The sequence below is a fragment of the Mustela nigripes genome, chromosome 16, assembly GCF_022355385.1.
Source record: "Mustela nigripes isolate SB6536 chromosome 16, MUSNIG.SB6536, whole genome shotgun sequence".
Classification (NCBI taxonomy): domain Eukaryota; kingdom Metazoa; phylum Chordata; class Mammalia; order Carnivora; family Mustelidae; genus Mustela; species Mustela nigripes.
The window spans coordinates 2,870,229-2,889,585 of NC_081572.1; the positions used below are offsets into that span (position 1 = coordinate 2,870,229).

At 56.9% G+C, this 19,357-nt stretch overlaps 1 protein-coding gene across 6 annotated transcripts in view; it reads left to right on the plus strand.

Moving 5' to 3' along the window:
• The window catches only part of RBFOX3 (RNA binding fox-1 homolog 3), a 398,328-nt gene that overhangs the window by 263,873 nt on the left and 115,098 nt on the right, over nt 1–19,357 (plus strand). For 5 of the 6 annotated variants that reach the window (XM_059379596.1, XM_059379600.1, XM_059379598.1 and 2 more), the window contains one exon: nt 14,651–14,690. The exons of the other annotated variant lie outside the window; for it this stretch is intronic. The gene's annotated coding sequence lies outside the window, so the exon portion shown is untranslated. The remainder of the gene's footprint in view (nt 1–14,650; nt 14,691–19,357) is intronic. 6 annotated transcript variants of the gene reach the window in all.

Here is a 19,357-nt window from a genome sequence, read left to right on the forward strand (position 1 = left end):
GCCTAGGGTTCAGGAACCCACAGCCTCCTGACCTGGGTGTTAGGGACCCAGCAGTAAACTGGTCCTCCTTGTACAGCTGCATGCCCCAGCCCCGCTATCTGGGCCACTTCCTTTAGCCACTGATGACTCAGAAGTCCAGACACCTGCTTGGCAGAAGGCTCTTTCCTGAGCCTGTGCTAGCGGGCTGTGGGGAGAAAGGAAAGAGCTTGGGTTTGGGAATTCAGGTTGATCCACAAGTGGACTCCTCATCCATTTACTTCTGCTGTGTGACCTCATGCAGGCTTTAACCTCTCTGGGCTTGGTTGGCGATAAGCCATCCCTGCCCACCCCCGCCTCACCCGGGAGAGCCGGGAGAATTTGTAAGCCTTCCCGGACAGAGCCTGGCGCAGGAGGTGCTCAGCAAACAGCCGGGAGCCTCCCGTGCGAGGCCACGCTGCTGGGCTCCAGCGGCTGCCTCACCAGCTGGACACAAACTGCCCAGCCTGTGATCTGGAGTCCCAGAGCAGCAAACCAGGGCTGCTGCTAACTGGCCCAAATGTGGCTTTTCAAATTTGTATCTTTCTTGGTGATTAAAAAAGAAGTTGTTGTTTTTTTTTCATTTAATTAAAAATGTTGACATTGTGCCTGGACACCCCGCCAGAGAAAGTGACTATAAATTAAACATTAAATCTTAAATGGCCCATAAAGAAATATTCGTTCCTGGTTCTGTATATTTTGGATATAAATAAAGAGAGGGGTTTTCGGGTTTTTTTTTTGTCTTTTTTTTTCATTTGGGAGGCAGACTTCTTTTTTTAACCTCGCTGGATAATCTTGTTAAGTGAATGTAATTAAAAGTTGAATTAATCTGTGTCCCCCTGGCTTTGTCTGGGGGGGGGAGGGGGAGGAGGGTTCTTAGAGGAGGAGGGACCCTGCTGGCTGTACCCCGTCTTTGGGGGAGGCCGGGAGGAGGTCAGGAGACCGACGTCCTCACGTGCTAAGGTCCTCCCAGGCTCCCGGTGTCAGTTTTCCTTGCGTCTCTCCCAAATGGCACCCCCACAGTGGGGTCAGCCACCTGGGGCTCCATCCAGAGAAGCAGGGGCCACCCTGAGAGTAACTCGGCAGAGCCCCGTGTTCCAAGAGTGCCCACAGACGTGGGAGAGGGCTCAGGGCGGCTCGGCTAAGTGGGCGGGTGCCCCAGGAAGGGGATTTAGGAAATCCTCCTCCCGGCTGTGCGGAGGAGCCCTGAGGAGGGGGCTGGGGGGCTGTGAGATTTTGAGACCTTCATCCCCATCCGTTCCTCTAGTGCCAGGTCGGTCAGCCAGGACGTGGGATGCACGCCGCGTTCTCCGTGAGCCGTAAATCTCGTAAAGGGCGGGAGGGAGAGGAGAGACAGACAGACGGACGGAGAGATGGGCAGGAAATGGTACACAGAGCCAGGACCGTGTGCTTCTGGGGCGTTTCCCCTAAGAAGAGCACATCAGCTTCCAGTTGCTGCTGTAACAAACATGGCGACTTAAAGCAACACAGACGGATCCCCCTGCGGCTCTGGAGGTCTGAAGTCTGCGCAGGTCTCGCAGGGCTCAAGTCAGCACACCGTGGGGCTCCTTCTGGAGGCTCTGGAGAGAGTCTGCCTCCTGGCTGTCCCCAGCCCCAGAGCCACTGCATCCCTCCTCCGGCAAAGCTGGCAGTGGCCAGGTCTTTCTTCCACTGAAGCTGCTCACTCTGAACCTGCCTCCCTCTTCTGTGGTTAAGGACCGCGATCACACTGGGCCACCTGGATAATGCAAGATGACCCTCCGGTTCGAAGGTCAGCTGGTGAGCAAACACAGCTGCATCTGCTGCCATAATCCTCCTTCACTGCCTAACCCGACATGGTCACAGTCCCAGGGGCTTGGCGGTGGACGTGGGGGCAGGGGAGAGCATTGTTCTCTGACCACAGGGGCTCCCCCTGCCCCTATTGCAAACACAGTCTCCCCCCAAAATGCATGTGAACCTGGGCAGCTCTTCAGTTCACGGGGCCTGAGGATCTGAGTGACCGCTTCCTGTCGCGTTGCTCATCTCACGTTGCTTAAGATCAGACAGTGCCCGGGGATTAAGGAGTGGAGCGGAGATGCTCTAACTAAGGAGAAGGGAGGCAAGAATCACAGAGGGCCAAAGGGCTGGGGTCCAGGATGCTTTGAAAGTAGAAGCAATCCTGCATGGTCCTATGGGAGGTTAGTCTGAGGTCAGAGCACGGGCCACTGCCTGGAAGGGGACAGTGCTGCAGGCAGAAGGAAGGACAGAAAGTCCCTGTGGCTGGAACCCGCCTGGGAAGGGGGCCAGGAGCAGCTGCAGGACCACACGGGACCTTGTATGCCAGGCCGAGCCTCTCCAGGAAGCGGGGGAAGTGTGTTAATGGGAAGGAGGGAGCATGATCATAATTGCATCATGAAAACGTCTCCCTGGCTGCTAAGTGGAGAGCAGACTGGTGGGAGCCCGAGTGGGTGCAGGACACCACTTGGGGCTCAGTCCAGGTGGGAAGTGTGTGTCCAAGCTGGGGAGGTGGGAGGTGGTGCGAGGTCAGAGAAGTGAATGAACTCCAGACGCGCTCTAGACACGCTCTAGAGGTCACAGTGACAGAATCGGGCTCAGGCTGGCTGATGGGCACAAGGGCTTGCCCACTTGGATGGGTGAGGACTCCCAGGTACCAAAATGGGCACCTGCAACACGGGCCCAGCTTTCTGGAGGGGCCCTGAGCCTTGGACGTGTCGGGTTGGAGGAGTCGGAGACACTCCGCACGGGTACGCTTTGAGCTGACCTAAGCCTTGGGGGCTGTGTCCGGAGGGGCCCCGGCAGGCCTCGCTGCACACAGGTGGGGGCATGGCCAGAGTGCGGACAAGGTGGCTTGGGGCCGGGGCACGGAGTAAGAACAGAAGGGCCAGGACTGAGCCCGCGGGAGCAAGGATATTCTCTGTCTCCCACTGGAGGAGGCTGGAGTGCAAACGGGATGGGTGAGGGGGGGTTGGAGGGGCAGGAGGGGACCGGGTGGGTGTCCTGTGCAGGGCAGGGGCTGCTCAGGGAGGGGAGAGGGTCCACTTAACAGCCCCACCCCCTGCTGAGAAAGAGAGGGCTGACCAGGGCCGCTGATGATTTCATTGAATGAGTTTGTCGGTGGAGAGAAAGAGGTAGGCCTTCCCAGCAGGGGAAGGAAAGATCCAGAACACAAACGTTCATCAGGGAACCACAAGAAGCTCCACTTCTTAGCCAAGGGGGAAGCCGTGAGAGGGAAGCTGGGGCATGGGAGGCCACAAGGCAGGTTGGCCCCCCGTGTGAGCCGCCGCCGGTGGAGTCTGGACCTGCCGAACCTTCCCGAGGCGTCCGACGGGGTCGGGTGTGTGATGCAGGATTGAGGCCCGACTCACAGAGGGCCGGTGCAGAGGGGCTCGGAGGGAGGGTGGGGAGAAGCCAGGGGACAATTCAGGGAGGACTCCAGGGAGGAGCGGGGAGAGCGAGCTTGCCAGGGCTCCAAGCCCAGGGCGCCGGATCCACACCGGGAAGTGCTGCGGCTGGGGTTCTCAGCCAGTCCTCTGTCCGCTCGCCGAGCTGGCAGTGACCCTGGCACGGCAAGCCGGGTGGCGGCTGTGTCCAGAAGGGACCCGGGTCGACTGGGCCGGAAACTTCCCCCCAGGATTCCCTGGAGGGTGGAGCCAGGTTGAGGAGAGGCACCTCCAGGCATGTGTTGCTCGGAATGGAAGGCGCAAAGGCAGGGCAGCCCAGAGGCACCGCCGGCTTGCTCGCTTGGGAGGCCCGCGGAGAGCCAGGGCAGGGGGGGGGCGCTGTCCAGCGAGCCTCGTCAGGCACCCTCCCTGAGGCACCCTCCCTCAGCTCCCCTCTAGTGTGTTTGTGAACCAGACGTCCATCGGGTCAGGCAAGGCTGTGACTCGCCGCAGCACGTCTGTCGGAGCGAATATTCGCCCAGCGCGGACCAGCCGCGGAAGCCCGTCTGCCCACACCTTGTCCTCATTAGGGGCCCCTCCCCTGACCAAAGTCATTTTGTAATTATTATTGGAAGTCCTGACCGTGAGCCCCAGGGCCTCGGGAATGTCAGCATAAACACATTCACAATTTATCATGTTTCCCGTCTCCGCAAAGACTCAGGGCATGAGCAAAGGCCCGGCACCATCTATTATTAAATAAACAGAACTGTCGATACAGGCCACAATCTGCAGATTAGCTGCTTGTCAATGTGGGTTCGTCACAGGCAGATGCTCGCCGGGACGCGGGTATGACAGGAGACCACGTTCACTCCACGTCTGAGACCGCTTCCAGCAGAAGGCTCCAGAACTGGTGAAGCAGCTGGAGACATGTTGGTTCCAAAAGGGAGTCTCTGAATGGGAATCGTCAGTTAGAGGCAGTTGCGGCAGCGGCCTTGGGGCCGAGTGTGGTCTCTAAGCTGGGTGGTGCACAACCTCACTCCTTGCCCCCTGGGGGAGCCCCCAGTTTCACCCCTGCAAGAGCGGAGATCCTGACGGGGACCAGCAGGTGCTTTAAAGGGACCCAGGATTTGTTTAATGGGGCGCAGGAAGACACACAGACACAGAATGATAGGACAGGAGTTTTATATGCTCACTGTTCCTGGAAGCAGGAGGTGCCCCTCCTGGGGAAGCATCAGAGTCAGTGAGGAGGCAGAGGGAGAAGGAACGTGTGGGCGGGAGCCTTTACCATGGCTTCCGTGGGAAGGACCGGGTGGGCAGGTAGACGGGCACGGGATGAATGTGTGCAGTGAGCTCTGGAGCAGGAGGCCGTCTTGTCCGGTACCTGGCCCTGGGCGAGGAGGGCAGGGGGCAGGTGGCCCCAGTGTAGAGAGAGTCTGGGTTGGTTGGTTTGCGTATTCAAGGCGGCCTCCTTGGCTAGCGGTCTGCTCTCTTGAGGAGTTAGCCAGACCCCTCCGGGGTCAGGTGGGTCCCGATGTCCAAGCATCAGGACACAGAAGATGAAAGGCCTGCTTGTGCAGCAGGGTTGGAGCAGAAGGGCCCAGGACGGAGCTGAGCAGGGGATCGGTTAAGAGTGGGCTCTGCCTTCTTCCCAGCACCTTCCCCATACACACCCGCAGCCCCCGCACAGACGGGAACCTTGGCGGCCGACGCACAAGGCGGTGGCGGGGACGGTTCCGATGTCCAGGCTTCGTGGCAGTTCCAGAAGTGGGTCTACAGGGCTCAGCGGTCTCAGGAGTCCTTGGCCAGCTGCAGGAAGAGCGAGGAGGCAGGTGACATTGCTAATCCCCACCCCGTAAGCAGGGAAACCCCTCCCCAGCCCTCAGGGGCAGGCCCCGGCTCCCAGTCGCTGGCTCCCAGTCAAGGCCCATAAGCCTCTTCCAGCCTCATCCCCCAGAGGAAGTGACAGTGACACCTCTACCACCCAAGGCCACTGGCCTCGGCCAGTGTGGCCACCTGGAGAAGCCTCAGCTTCCCCACGAGCGCTCGGGGACAAAAACGCCCACCTGGCAGCCCTGGGGAGGATTTGGGATGATGGGTGCTGAGTGCAACAGACTCGACAAATGAAAACCACCATCTTCGCTGCACACCTGCTACCTCCCGGGTAAACCCGCCAGCCTGGGGAGCACAGTTTAGCTCGCGCAGGTGGTGCCGCGCTCGTTTGGGTTTGAGTCTCCTTCCAACAGAGGGGCACCTCGGAGCAAAGGAAGCCCACCCAAGTCTCCGCCCCCCCCCTCCAGCGGGGAGGAACCTGCTGGCCTCTTCACGTTGGGGCCGGGAGGTGCAGGAGCATCCTCAGAGATTGTCGCAAACTTCCCTCTGTGCCCCAGGGCTGGGGGCCTGGGACAGCCGCACCCTTTCCTTCCTATTTGGGGGAACCCAGCCCAAGGGGACTGCGAGCTCGGGGGCGGGCCCTGCCGTTCGTGTCTGTGGCTGGCCGGCCGCCTCCTCCCCGGCAGCGGGCCGGGTACCTGATCTCCCCTCATCCTCACTGAGGGGGCGGAAGTGTCTTTACCCCCACCTCACAGGAGAGTAAACTGAGGCACTTGAGGGGAGGTGCGTACTCTGAAGCTGTAACAAGCACGCCAGGCCCTCTGCTGCGAGCGCCCAGCACAGAGGGGGTCCGCCCTTCCCTGGAGGCTGCTGGGAAGAGCTACAGGCCCCCATCTCACGATTTTCCCCCAAATGGAAAAATCTGCATCGTTTTCCACTATTTCTGCAAGTGATTTTCTAGCTATTGCGTCGAACTGGAACAGTGCAGCCCTGTTCTCTGGGTCTCGCCGCTGTTCAGAGACGAGTCGGGGAGGCGGGAGGCGGGAGGCGGCAGACGGAGCTTCCTGACGCGGTCCCGGTCGGATCCCAGGCCCTCGCCGGCGGGCTCGGCAGACGGCTTTCCTAACACCCAGCTCCCGGCGCTCTCGGCCCATTATCTGCTTTTGTTTTGTAAGTAGGTTGATCGAGACAGACTTCTGAAACTCTTCGAGGAATGAACAGGTTGGCTTCTTAGGGGATTTGCTCAGGAAATGAGATTTTTCCCATCTCTCAAAGGAGAAAGGGCATGTCTAAATTATTGATAGGAAACATGCCTCCTCTGAGAAGCCAGCGTAGGGTCGTCTGCGAGCTGCACGGTGCTGTCTACCCCGCGCACCGTCTCCGCTCCCTGGCCTGTCTCCGCCACCAGCCCTTCCCCCAGTGGCACCACTCACAGACCCAACGGGGCAGGGCGAACCCCACACGTCCCACCCGGTGCTTCTGCGGAGGGGTCCCGTTCTCAGGGCAGACCTGCCACTCTCTGCGGAGAGGTCACGCATCTTCAGGTTTCTAAAGGTCACCTGCTGGGGAATGTCGGGGGTCTTGAGAACTCACCGGTAGGAGACACCTCCCAGCTCTGGCTTTGCACCTAGCCCAGGCTGACTCCATACTCAAGAGCCAGCTTTTAAAGAAACAGGAGGGACAGGAGCCAAGACAGAGCAGCCAAGTGGAGAGTGGCCTGCCGCGGAGACGTGGCTATCACTGAACTCCATTTCGGCTGAGCGTGGAAGAGAACACATGCCCAGCTCCGTGGGGAGCAGCACAGACCGGGCCTCTGCTGCCCCTTAGGTTTGCATTAGAGGGAAGATCGGCCCCTTTGACGTCATCAGACACCAGCACGTCAGCACGGCGTGGAAACCAAGCAGCCAACGGTGCGGAAGACCCAGGGTCTGCGCTCCCCAGCGCCCGGCATGGCATCCCTCTCGTGCATTGCTGTGCCCTTCCCGCCCGGACCCGATAGGTAGGGTTGAGCAGATAAACAGACTTGGAGACTGGGCCGCTCTCCGGGGGGTGTGGCCCGGCATGACATCAGGAAGGACCACGAGCCCGCGATGGCTTACTGCTTCCGTTCTCATTGTGCTCTGCAGCTTTATATCCGTTTTCGTAAGGACACCAGATAAGATGGAAGTGTGTCAGGAGACAGAAGTCAAGATCGGAGAAGAGCGTTCAGCGAGCGAGGTTGGGCCACAGTTTTTGCTGTGGTTTTCTGAACTTGCAGGGGCCAGATAGGAAGCGTGGACAAGTGCATGGTTCTGGCTTCAGACGTGGCTTCCAACCCACACGTCCACTGACTAACGAGCGGATGAGCAAACCACGCTCCGGCCACACGCAGCCGACCATTACTCAGCCATGAAAAGGAAGGACATTCTGACTCCTGCCCTGACACGGACGGGCCTCGAACACCTTGCAGGACGGGCAGTCCTGCAGTCCCAAACAGACGAAGATCGTGTGACCTCCAAAGACCAGTGACAGAGGTCCCGGGGGTTGTCAGACTCACCGGGACAGACAGTAGCAGGGAGGTTCCCGGGGCAGAGCACGGGGAGCCCGTTTCATGGAGACGGAGTTTGGGTTCGGGACGATGACCATGTCTGGAGATGATGGATGGATGGATGGATGGATGGATGGACGGACGGACCCTCAACAAATGAGAATGCTCTTAATGAACGGAACTGTGCACATAAAAATTACGCATTTTGGTTCAAATTTTAAATTTTGTTACGTTATTTTACCACAGTAAAAAAAGAAAAGTCAAACAAACAAAAACCAAAAAATCCGAAACAAATTTAAGAAGTGGATTCAGAACACCCCTCAGGGGAACGTCGGTTCTCCTGAGTCTTTACACTGAGCGGTATCTCTCGGGGTCTGGGGGTGCGACACCAGCGTGGGTACCCAGCTTGCGGAGAAGAACCCTGGAAAGACCCCCCTGGGAGAGGTGACCGTCTCAGGGTCGGCATGTCGGCATTCGTGTCGCAGAGGGTCACGCCGGGGGAGGGACGTGCTGCTAGGCCGCCGGACAAGTGTGTGGCCGCTCTAATGCACATGGAAAAGCCCCCAGGGGGGCATCCTGGAGCTGCCATGACAGATCACCACACAACCGGGGAGAGTGGTTCTCCCACCGGCCTGAGGGGTGGCAGCCTCTCCCCGGAGGCCCCAGGGAGAATCCTCCTGCCCCGTCTAGCTCCTGGAGGCCCATGCGTTGCCAGACTCGCCGCCGCAGGCCTGCCTCCCGTGCCTGTCCTCTGCCTTGTGTCCTCCCCCTGCTTCCTGGAGGCAGACTCTCTGCACTTAGGGCCCCTCTTAATCCAGGGCGACCTCATCATGACCTCTAGACAGCTACGTCTGCAAAGACGCTGTTTCTGGACAAGGTCGCGTTCTGGGGTCCAGGCGGCCGCACGTTCCTGCCAGGACAACTGGCATCTGGTCTGCGTGCTGTCGGCCTCGTGCGGTTCTGCAGACGTGTTGAAACAACCTGGTGCTGGACGGGTTTGGGGAGCGGGGGTCTCTGCTGAAGGCCCACCCCGCTGCTTCCCTTCCGTGACTGGGGACCCTGGAAATATCCACATCCATAGCAGGGTCTCTGGACAGTGTCGGTCTTGGGGACCTCTGGGCCTCAGTTTCCATACCAGGCTGCCCAGGGGACAGGAGGGTGATACACAGCAGTGCTCATGGATACCCCGGATGCTGTCGGTGCCCCTCGGCGGCGGGCGGCCCCTGTCCCGTAGCCAGTGAGCTCCCTTCCCTTCCCAGGTCTGCGCCGAGTTCAGCTAACGCCGGGCAACGTCTCCCCCACGGCCCTCACCCCGTTGAGGGCACGGTGCCCACGGCCCACACCACCCCCGACAGGGCCAGCGTGAGCCTGGGCCCGGGGCTGCACAGGGCACACTGGACTGGGCCTGTCATTCATCAGGACGTCACAAAGCCCAGCGCAGCCGGGAGAGCCAGCTGGCCACAGAACATCAGAGAAGAGCGGGGCCTGGGGAGCAAAGAGGCAGGAGAGTTTGCGTAGACGCTGCGGCTGTGGCTCACGAGTCAGCCAGCTGGGCTCTACGGGCCCTCGCCCACCTGCTCTGGGCCGGGGCAGCAGAGCCGCGATGCCAGGGCCGGGGTGTGTCCCTGCAGGCAGAGGGCACGTAAAGCCCGGGTGCGCCCTGCCCCCACTAGAGGGGCCTGAGAGCCTAGCTGGGGGGCTCCGGCGGGTGGCACCTGAACCCCGCCAGGCTTCCTGGGGGAGGGATCTGGCCGCTCTAAGCACAGAGTAAATGCACTCCTACCTTCTCCCCCCCGCAGAGGTCCATAGTGGGGTGGTGGGGGAGCTTCCTGTAGGCCTGAGCGGGCTGTGCACCCAGAGCCCAGGGCTGCCCCTGCCGCCAGGCCAATAGCCAGAACCTGCCAGAACTCCCTGTCTCTCCCACAGCCGCTTGAGGCCTCTGAGATGAGAGCCAGCGCCCTCCCCCCTCCTCTCCAAAGGTGAATTTCTTTTCAGAAGGAGAAAAAAAAAAAGAAAAAAACCCTTTAAATTGGAGTGGCTGTGCCATCATGATCTCCATCATCAAAAGTCATGTTTAAGCCACCCACAGTTAATTTTTTATTTATAAAATTGCGCCCTTCACCTCCAGTTCCCCTCAGGGAGAGAGCACGGAACAGGCCATTTAATAAAATCCCAGGGAAGACAGCAGGGCAGACAGGCAGGCCTCATACAGCTACCCCAGTCTCTCCATGCAGCCCTGCCCCTCCCCCAGGGGCAGGGCCACCACCTGGGGAGGGGGGGCAGGGGGCCCCCAAGGCCCTTCCTGGTGCCAAAGAAAATCTGCCTTGACTTTCCCTGAGAGCCAGCACTGCCACCGCACCCTTGGGGAGAAGCAGAAGGAGCAAAGCCAGGTGTGGGTCTGGCCCTCTAGGTGTCCTGGACTGACCGAATGCGTCCCCCAAATGCCCAGGCTGACATCTCAGCCCCCACTGCGCTGGTATTGTGGGGTCTCCGCCGAGGTGGTGATGGGATTAAGGTCCTTGGAGGAAGAGACCGGAGAGCTCGCTCTGTGCCCACCCTGTGAGGACAGCGGGAAGACAGGAAGCAGGCTCTTCCCGCGGCCAGGATCTACCAGCTCCCTGACCTTGGACCTTCCTGCTGGGGAGGGCAGGGGCACGTTGTTACAGCAGCCCAGCAGACGAAGACCTGTGTCCTCGCGGGAGGACCCCCTCTCCCTGCTCCAGACCTGAGCCGCCTCCTGCAAAAACGGGTCTGTGGTCTCTACCGGTGCGCCTACCCCTTCAGCATCGGCAAGCGCTGCCCTCCTGGACGCCACGGCAAGACGGGCCGCTTCCCCTTCACCCCAGAGCCGCGGCACCTGAGGCCGCCTGGTTTATCCTTGCCCTAAAGCTAAGAAGGGGCCCAGGATGCGTTCGTTGTCCGAACGCTCAGAGCCGGAGGCTCAGAGCAGGATGCACGTGGACGGGCTCCTCTCTCGCCCGGACGCCACGACGATGATGCCCACCGCGTGCGACGGAAGTGGGCTTTGCCACGCACCCTCAGTGCCCGGCACATCAGTCGCTCGGTAGATCAGAGCGGAGACGGTGATGGGAGGGGCAGCGTCAGTGAACAGGAGTCCCTGCCCGCCGCGAACACGGGTTCTGCTTTGTGCGGCTCTCTCTGTTCCCACCCGCAGCGGGGTGAGTCCGCTCCGGGCCAGGACCCCGGCGGCGGCTGGCAGAGCCTTCACGAGAGGGAAGGGCCTGGGCTACCGCCGTCGGGGCAGGTCGTTTGGATGATGCACACTAAAAACTGGTTTTCCTCATGGACTCATGTTCTTGGTGTGATGAAGGCCACACAGGGGGCCGCAGTTCGGCGTCTAGAGGACAGAACGTGTTACGGACAGAAGGAAGCAGGGTCGCAGGGTCCCCTGGGTCGTCTGGATGGAGCCGAGTTGAGAGAGGAGCAAGGACTCCCGCGGAGGAGACTCGCTGAGGCGACATATTCGGCCAGGCGCTGGGAGCTGGGGCGCGAGTGGGAAGCAGAAGCCAGCAGGCAGGGAGATGGGGAAGGGGTCCCCATGGGGGCTGAGGCTCATCCACGATGGGATCCCCGGGAGCAAAGAGCACTCCAGAAGGACCCAGGCCCTTCTCTAGAACAGTAATGCGGTTTGGGTCCCTGGAGGCCAGTGCTCCCTGTCGGGTTCCTTCACTCATTCAGCAAACGTGTGCTGCCTCCCCGTGGGGCAGCCCCGTGCCGGGCTCCGCAGGTGGGGTGTGCGGTCAAGGGTGAAGGCAGCCAAGCCGGGCCATGGGAGCTCCCGCCCCCGCAGCTGGAGAGCAGCCCCCGCGCCGCGTGAGTCCGCGCCCACCAGGCCCCAAAGGCTGAGTCGCTGCTGTCTCGCTGCTGCACAGACTTTGCGTGGAGGCCGTTGTGAGGGGGGGCGGGCAGGGTGAAGACCCTCCGAGCTCAGTCATCGAGCCTTGCTGTGTTTGGACACCGCTGAAGGGTCCTTCTCCAAGCGCACTTGGGGACGTCAGCACCCCCGGCCTAATGAGCTGTGTCCCTCTAGGAACCTGATCATCCCCGCAAAAATCACCGTAATTGGTTATCCTGCTGAGCAGGGAGAGCCGTGTTTGCTAACAGGGAGGCTGGGAAGCTGCTCCCTGTTTCCCAACCCGCGAGCTCGCCCTGGGCTGTCATCAGCAAGACCCCAGGCGTCTCCCTCCCTGTCTCTCGCCCCCAGCGCAGGTGGTGGGGCAGAGCGGGCGACGTGACGCAGCAGAAGAGGGTTCATCCCGGAAGTGCAGGGCAGGCCCCCTGCGGGTTGGCTCGTCCTTGTCTGGCTCACACCTGGGAGGTGGCCGGGCCACAGCAGGAGTGGGTCCCAATGGGAGACGCTTCCTTCGCAGCCCGTGGGCACAGGAGAGAACCCCCACTACCCCGGAGGTTCTGTACTCCAGCAGAGGACAGTGAGGGCCAGGGGACCCCGTGGCCTGAAGCGCTGGGAAAACAGGCTGGACCCTTGCATGCCACGGATGCTGGAGGCCTTGGGCTCAGCGGGCCCCCTGATAGCCCTCTGGTTCTGCATTTTTGGAAACATAGAGGCTCTTTGGAGATGGACACGGGCCCCAGCCTCTGAGTGTCTGGACAGGGACTGAGCACCTATCCCACTGGTGTTCATACCAGGTATTTTCGCTTTGACCAAATGAGGGTACTTGTGACAATGGAAGACATGTCAGGGAACTGGAACACTGTTGGGGTCCCTGGAGATCAGGGCAGGTGGCAGGGGCAGGGTGGTGGGTGTGGACGCCTTACACTGACCTGGCTGGGAATTCCAGAGTGTCCCAGCACTTGCAGGAGCTATGCGGGTTGGGCACAGAGCCTGGAGAGCAGGGGCAGGGATGTGGGAGCCAGAAGCCGGGAGGGACACAGGACAGGAGCAGCACTGTACCCCCAGACCCTCAGACCAGCCCCGAGGAGCGGACTCCTGAGCCGCGCACTCTGGGTGGTTCGCTCACCGGGGCTGGATGGATTGAATTAAATGGAACTAAATTGAATTGAATTGGGAGGAAAACTCACTTTCGAAGACCAAGAAGAAAGTCAACAATAAGAAAACCCCCAAATCAACTGGAGGCGGCAGTTATGCGAGTTGATTGATTCAATCCATCTCGTTTTGCGAAGACGCCTTCCCCATCCGGCGGTGCCTTCCACAGCCGCCCGCCCCTCCCCACGGCGGCTCTGGGAGCCGCGGCTGGACGCGCGCCAGGAGCTGCGCTTGCCACTTGGCCGGAGAGAGAAAATGCCGACCAAAAAACAGGCTGCGGCAGGCGCCTCGACGAGGGGGCGTGAAAGATCGCCCCACGCCGTGGTCTGCCCTGGCGCGGGTCGGGCCGCGGCGGGGGGGGGGGGGGGGGGGGGGGGCGGGGGGAGAGATTGTCCAGGAAATGCCACCACCTTGATTCACACAGACTCCAGCAGCACGCAGGGCCGGCTCAGGGCCACTAAATGCTCCTTTCCCATGGAGAAGGGCACCGTCCATCAGCGGGTCACAGGGAGTGCAGGGGGCGCCTGGGGACCTGCCAGGGAACCAGCTGCCCCTGCAACGGTGGGGGGGGGGGGGCGCCACTGCTTAGCCAAATCGTTTTCTCATCTGGGAAAGGGGGGCAGAAGTTAGCTCACGCTCCTGAGGGTTCCCAGGGCCGAATGCGGCAACAGCTGTCAAGGGCCAGACGCCCAGAATGTGCAGAGCCCGTGACAGCGGGACCAGCTCTTAGCGACGACGCTGATGATGGTGACCACCATGATGTTTCTCCGCCTCGAGGAAGAGGCCCAGTCTGATTGGCCTTGGATTCCAGAGGCTTTTCGCTTGCTTTTATCGTGTTTATGATGAGTTTAAAACACACAGTGGGGAGAGGGGAGGCGCTCCTTAATGAGTGTGCAGTTTTCTCTTGGGGTGATGGAAAGTTCTAGAAACAGATAGTGGTTGCACAGCAGCGTGAACGGACTTAATGCCACTGAATTGTACACTTGACAGTGGTTAAAGTGGTAACTTTTCTAAGTGTTTTGTCACCATTTGAAAAGACGTGCGCAATACGAACACATAAAACTACAAAACGTCGGGGCACTGGCGGGCTTAGCTGGTGGAGCACGCAACTGACTCTCGATCTCGAGGCTGTAAGTTCGAGCCCCACACTGGGTGTAGAAGTCACTGAAAAATAAAAATCTTAAAAATTCTGAAACATTATTAACATAAATAAGGAAAAATGAAGTCCATGAGGAGCGCAGACGCCCACGCCTCGTTTCCAGTCTCTGAAGGGCCCTGGCGGGAAAGGGCAGGAAATGTTGTGTCTGTGGGTTGTGGCATTGTCTACTCTCCAAGCCACAGCAGCCCATCCGCTTTTCTTCGTGTCACGTGTTGACGAGTGTTGAATTCGGTCTACACGCCGTGACTCCACGCAGCGTGACGTGACCCCCGGGGAGCAGGACAGATCTGTGCGGAGTGACGGGGGGCTCAGTTTGGGGTTAAATGCCACCATTCCTAGTGGGCAGAGTCTCCATGTGTGGGTAACCTCCAAACCAGGGGGGTTGGGGAAGAAGACGGAGAAGGGGGTCACTCCAAGTGTGGGGCCCACGGAAGAGAGAAAACAGAATATGCCCGTTTCAGAGACGATGTGTTAGGAGACTGGGCCACGGGCCCACGGTGTTCTGTGGTCCTCTGTCTTTGCTAAACGGAACGTGGGCTCCCAGCCGCGCTCCCGGGGCCGACGCGGCCCGGCTTCCCCGGCGGGTCTCCTCGGCTCCTGCGCCCCCTCCTCCTCCAGACCTGACCTGTCAGCGAGCAAACAGCAGTCGGCGGTCAGGTGCGCGGTGGCGGCACTGATGGTAATTCTCTCTCTCTCTCTCCTTCTTTTCTTAGAGCGCCCACAGTGCCTCGGGGAAAATTGGCTGAATAAAAGGTATAAAGACTTTCTCTTTCTTTTCTCCTGAATATTTTTTGACAGATGTGCGCATGTAGAACATGTTGGGAGCTGCTGACGCTGAATGCTGGGGCTTTCTGGGGCTTTCTGGGGCTTCCGGCTCACTTGGGGGAGGCGGGGGGGTGGGGTGCGTGGGGGCATGGGGGGGCAGAGGATGGAGGGTTTGTCTTGGTCAGCGCCTCGTCCGTGACCTCTCTCGTCCCCCGAAGCACCAGCCCCATCTGTGCCAGGAAGGCAGGAGTGGGGGCCAGAGGCACCAGAAGGGACATGAGTGGACGGGAGTGTGTTGATGGGTGACATGGCTCAGGAGCTCCCACAAGCCAGAGAGGCAGTCCCTCCCCCCACCAACCCCACTCAGTGCTCACGCGCCTGTCCCTGGACCGTGAGACCTTCGGAACCTGGGGTGCTGAGTGTCCCCTCCTGGCCCGGTCTCCTTGGGGAGGGAGCTGCGGAATGGGCCTCCGTCTCCCCGTGAAACCCTCCCGACCCCAGGCCTCGGTCTGCAGGCTCCTCACAGCCACGCCTCCCGTCACTGGCCTGCAGCCAATCCCCTCTGTAAATTCGCTTGCAAAATTTTACTTTGCAGGAGAATTTTATCATAGCTTAACGTATGTTTGTTGTGAACAAATGAGGAAATGCAGGTTTGCTATGTATTCGTGACCCTGGGCCCCCCGCCAGATTCCCCTCCAGGGCCCCCGGGTCTCGGGCCACAGATCAGACACGCAACGTAAAGCTGTCAGGTGGCAGAGTCTGACTTCCTCCTGAGCCAAACACCAGAGATTTCTTTTGCTGATCTCTTTTGTACTGTTTTTTGCCCTGAATATACCCGTGCCTCCGAAGCGGGCACTGTCCAAGTGGCTAGGGAGTTCTGTCCAGGAGGTCGGTCACGGTGGGGCCTCACGGGGTGGTGCAGGGGGCAGCTCTGGCTCTGCTCGCTGGTGGGATGGGGACAGTGAGGCAGAGCTCAGGGCTCCTCCCCTTGGGCATGACAGGGTCCCCTGGGAGTGGCCGTCCTTTCTCTGTCCGTGTTCAAAGCGGTTCTGAGTGGGGGGAGATGAAGAGAGGGCACCGCGTTGGCCCCAGCACTCACCGACGAGGTCTGTCCTTGCCACGCAGCCTTCCTGATGGGCCGTTTTGTGACCGGTGTCTTATTTTATGGGGACGCGACCAAAGGAGGCCTCAGGTGAATCTGTCTTAGGTTAAGGCATCACCCTCTAAGGAATGTTGCGGTACTTTTTCTGGCTTGCAAACTCAGGTTTTTGCACATTTGTTTTCTCAACAACTTTACCGAGGTGCGCACCGTCGATTATGCATATTATGGAGTGTGCAGTTGTGTGTTTATGCCTGCGACGTCGTCGTTACAGTCCAGATACTGGGCGTGCCCATCACCCCCAGAAGTTTCCTCGGGCACCTTCGTCTCTTCGCCTGTGCCCTCCAGGGCCCTTCCAGGCAAACACTTACCTGCGTTTTGTCATTCTAGAACGGTCTATATTCTCATCCCCATTAACATCACACCGTACGGGCTCTCGTTGGTTGCTGGGCTTCTCGCTCTCAGCATGAGCCCTCTGAGACTCACCCGGGTCACAGGCTCACCCAGGTCACAGTGCGCGTGAACGGTCCACGCCTTTTCATTGCCGGCTAGTGTTCCGTGCTCCCGAGACACCACGGGGTACTCCTCCATTGCCCCTGGAACGATGCTGGGGTCATTTCCCGCTTATGGTCGTTCCACGGAACACAGCCAAGCGCACTCCTGCACAAGTCTTTGCCCAGACACGTGCCCCTTCTCTCTTGGGTAGAACGCCCACCCAGCGGGATGGCTGGATTTTTCGGGTGAGCATAAAGCGAATGTCAAACTGTTTTCCAAAGTGGTTCTACCATTTCACAGGGCTGCCGGCCATGTGTGGGGGTCGCTGTTCTACATCCTTTCCAGTCCTCGGTGGTGTTGGCTGCGGGGAGTTTTGCCGTTACGATGGGCATGGGGTGGTATCGCATTGTGGTCTAGTTTGTGTTTCCCCGTGGGGTTGACATCCATCATCTTTGGTGAAGCGTCGGCTCAAACTGTTGCCTGTTTTTTTTATTGGGTGTTTGTCCTCTTACTGTAGGTTCTGGGGAGTGCTTTATGTATACTGAGTACAAGTCCCTTATAGGTACATGCTCTGGGTACAAGTCCCTCATAGGTACGTTTCCTCCTAATTCATCTGTCTTTCCGCTCTTGTAACAGTGTCTTTTAAAGAGCTAATGTTTTAAATTTGGATAAATTCCAGTTTATCCCTTTGTTCTTTAGAGATCGTATTTCTGATGAATCTAATAAACCTTAGTCTGATCCAAGATCACAAAGATTTTCTCCTCTGGTACTTTCTTTAGACCTTGAATATGTGTTAGATTTTACGTATCAGTCTCTGCTTTGTCTTGAGTTCCTTCTTATGTATGGTACAAGGTATGGATTGAAGTTCGTTTTTCTGATCTGGATCCGTGTGTTGATTTCAATTTTATTTGTTAGAAAGACTCCTTTTCTCCTTTGAATTGCCTTCACAAAAATCAGCGCTCGTTTAAGCGTGGGCCCACTTCTGGACTTGGTTCCACTGATCTGTATATAGTCTGTTTTGACATCCTGCCCCACTCTCGTGATTGTCATAACTTTATGACAATCAGTTTTGAAATCAGGTAATGTTAACCCTCCAATTTGGTTCTTGTTTTTCAAGAAAACAAGAAACAGCTATTCTAGGCCCCTTAAAATTCCATTTTTTAAAGATTTTATTTATTAATTTATTTATTTGAGAGAGCAGAGTGAGAGAGAGCATGAGCAGGGGGAGAGGTACAGAGGGAGAGGGAGAAGGGAGCCCAGTGTGGGGCTCAGTCCCAGGACCCTGGGATTGCGACCTGAGTGTGACCAGATGTTTAGCCACCTAACTGGCTAAGCTGCCCAGGTGCCCAGGCCCCTTAAATTTCTGTATGAATTTTGGGATCGGCATGTAAATTGTGGGCGGGATGGGGAAGCCTACATGGATCTTGATCAGGATTGCACTGAATCTGTAGATCCATTGGACGATCATTGATATCTTAATAATACTGAGTCTTTTCTGCCTCATAAACAAGTTACGAGTCTCCATTTATTTAAGTTTTATACTTTTCAGCATATGGGTCTTGCACATCTTTTGTCAGACTTACCCTGAGTATTTTTTATTTGTATACCCCTTTAAATGGTATTTTCCTTCAATTTCTTATGTATTGAAAAATTTTTTTTAATTTTTATATATTGATTTTACATCCTGCATCTTTACCAAACTTACCCACTAGTTCTAGTAGCTTTTTAAAGATTTCATCACATTTTCTGCAGACGATCATGTTCTTTGTGAGCAGTTTTCCTTTTCCTCTCCAATCTGGATGTCATTCATTCCTTTTTGTTGCCTTGGTCCACTAGCTAGAACCTTCAGCACACTGTGGAATAGAAGTGTTGTGAGAGCGGATGTCCTCGTTTTGGTCCTGGTAGTAAAGGGAAAGTAGTTCCTTGACCATTAATTACGATGTTCGCTGTAGGTTTCCCATAGATTCCTCTCCATCCCTCATCTGTTGCCAGTGTGCTGGGAGTTTTTACTGGCTTTTATTAAGAATGGACGTAGCATTTTGTTCAGTTCTTTTCTTGAGTCAAGTAAAATGATCAGGTGCCTTTTGTTTTTTACTTTGTTAATTTGATGAATTAGATTGGTTGATTTTTGATCTTGAAGCAAATCTGTAACTCACTATTTTTTTCCTATTTTTTTATATCCTTTTTCTTTTTTGGTGGGGGGCTTTCTTTTGAATTGAGTATTTAAAATTGTTGTATTCCATTTTATTTCCATCCTTGACTTACTAGTTACAGCTCCTTTTTTTTTTTTTTTAAGTTGATGGTTGCTTTGGAGTTTATGTGGTATTTAAGCCGGTTAGAGTCAACCTTCAAATGATGTCAGTGCACTTCATATGCAGTATAAACATTCTTCCGTTCCTCCCTCCTGGCCTTATGTACCTATGTTATAAACCTTACAACGCAGTGTTATTTTTGTTTGTTTAGGTAGTCGGATTTTGAAGAGACTTAAGTACTAAGAAAAAAAAAACTCCTTTGTTTATCCATACAATTCCCGCTTCTGGTAGTCTCCATTCCTTTGTGTGGATCCATATTTCCATCGGGCATCCTGTCCCTTCTATCTAAAGGACTCCCTTCAGTATTTCTTACAGCACCAGCCTACTGGTGATGAATTCTTGCAGTTTTTGTACGTCTGAAAAAGTCATTATTTCAACTTTGTTTTAGAAGACAGTTTTGCAGGGTGTAGAGGTCTGGGCTGACAGGTGCTTTTTCTCTCAGTGCTACAAAGTTTCCGGGCCTTCCTGGCTCCCGTGATCTCCAAGCCTGCTGTCATTGCCTTCTTTGTTACTCTGCACAACATGTGTTTTCTGGCTCCTTCTAATATTTTCTTCTACAGTGTTTAATCTGCCATTAATTTCATCTAATGTATTTTTTTCACCTCAGATGTACTAGTTTATATCTCTACAAGTTCAATTTGCACTTTTTAAAAAAATATCTCACATGTCTCTACTTAATTTCTGGAATACGTGGAATATAGTTCTAATTGTTTTCAACATCCTTTTCTGCTAATTCTAACATGTGTGTC